This window comes from Micropterus dolomieu, linkage group LG04 (genome assembly GCF_021292245.1).
Source record: "Micropterus dolomieu isolate WLL.071019.BEF.003 ecotype Adirondacks linkage group LG04, ASM2129224v1, whole genome shotgun sequence".
In the NCBI taxonomy this organism is placed as follows: Eukaryota; Metazoa; Chordata; class Actinopteri; order Centrarchiformes; family Centrarchidae; genus Micropterus; species Micropterus dolomieu.
Genome location: NC_060153.1, coordinates 33,959,421 through 33,961,272, shown reverse-complemented (window position 1 = coordinate 33,961,272; position 1,852 = coordinate 33,959,421). Strand labels below are relative to the sequence as shown.

The following is a 1,852-nucleotide window of genomic DNA, read 5'->3' as shown; positions in this document are numbered from 1 at the left end:
GTACACCTTTAGAAGAGAGAGATCTGATGTTTAAGAGTCCACATTTAACTCTCCTATTCGTTTGCACTATTGCTCTTGTGGTTTTAATTTTTATGAGGTTTTTATGCACAGCTCCTCTTCTGTTTACCTTTTTAAATAATTTCGATGGTCGGGGGGCAGACACCGTCACTATAGGATTTTCACTAAGTAACTCCTGAAATGGAGGAGCAGAGAAGTGTGTTAGACTGCGACTCTGCGTAGGGTTTTGGGTGGGTAACTGCTGAAAAAGAAGGGCAGAGAAGTGTGTTAAACTGCGACTCTGCCTCCTGGTCTCAACTCTGGGTTGTCATGGATTTGGTCCACTAATAAACTTGGCCAGATTTCTAGAAATGAGAGCTGCTCCTTCCCAAGTGGGATGGATGCCGTCTCTCCGGATCAGACCAGGTCTTCCCCAGAAAGTTTGCCAATGATCTACAAAGCCCACATCGTTTAATGATGCAGCTGTTGTACATATCCAGTGGTGTGTAGCTCAGCTGACAGAGTCCAGGTTCTGCTCCAGGTTTCTGCCTGTTAAAGGGAGCTGTTCCGGCCTCCGTGGCCCGGTTCTGCTCACGGTGGGAACTGTTGGGTCTCTATAAGTAATATTACACAGAGAATGATGTGGACCTGCTCTGAAAGGAACGAGACACGAGATAACTTTGTTATATAAATGGGTTTTTATGTTTTCTTGGAGAAGCTTCTTCTTCTTCGCTGTTCTTTTCACCGGCAGATGGAAAGTTTGGAGCAGAAGAGGTTCGATGAAGAAAACAGAACACAGTTTAACTTTTCTGAACCAACAGACAGACGGTGCCGGTACTGTTGGCTCACAGAGTTTCTGACCCGATCGGACTGAGGAACCGAACCCTCCGCCAGACTTTAAAGCAGTGGTCGGCAATAGGTGGCCAGATTACTTTGATAGCAGAAAAATAAAAAATAAATAAATTGATAGCGGCTGGTGCATGACAGGTACAGTTACTCACATAATCGCTAATCAGTGATTGTGCCTCCAAAATAAAAGCGTGAGAATGTTTTTTGCAGCAATGATCCATGTTGAGGTGATTGAGAGCTTTTACTTTGAAAGGTTCTGAAGGACGTTCGAAAGAGTCTCTGGCTTACTTGACAAACCTCTGAAAAAGTAAAGGTCTGATTGGATTCCCCTGAATTTCCTCAGTGAAATGAAAAATAGTGTCCACAGGTTTATGAATGCGGATCAAATGCCGGGACATGCACAGCACTGCAGCACATATTTAAAAAATGTGCAAAAGTGTCCTAATAGGCTGATCAATTTGTTTAACAGAGAAAAAGAAGTCTGCCAGATTTAGGGATCGATTATGGAACTCCTCCAACGGGAGTCCCGCACTTGACCCACTGAGCTGGACGTGCACATGAGCATCCAAGAATGGGAAATAATTTGATGAAGTAATGTTCTGGCCCGCCATGTAGCCTAATGGCTGGAAAAAATGTGGCCCGATGTCAGCGTTATTTGCCGACCCCTGCACTAAAGGATCCAAAAAACAAACTGTTTCCCTTCCTGCGGCTTTGAAAGTCTCCAGCATCTGATCTCTGTTCAGTAATGAGGGGTCATTCTGAGGCGGCCATCTTTAAATCTTCAGCCGTCCCTGTCGCCATGACGACACCCACACTGCTTTCATGTCTCTGCTCGTTAGGGCCCGGGGTTGTTAAGGCGATGTCGGTGAGAGCCGAGGGTGTCTAGTTGTCGTCAGCGAGCTTTAATAAGCGGTGGAACGGCGGCCGCTCGGCCTCATTACACCTCACTGCAATGCCGAAGGTGACCGGGGGCGACCCCCAGACCCCCCGCCAGTCTGATATAACC

The 1,852-nt window shown here is 46.4% G+C and overlaps 1 protein-coding gene across 1 annotated transcript in view; it reads left to right on the top strand.

The window, feature by feature from the left end:
• The window catches only part of LOC123969286 (mitogen-activated protein kinase kinase kinase kinase 3-like), a 59,255-nt gene that overhangs the window by 24,655 nt on the left and 32,748 nt on the right, over positions 1-1,852 (top strand). The window lies entirely within an intron of this gene.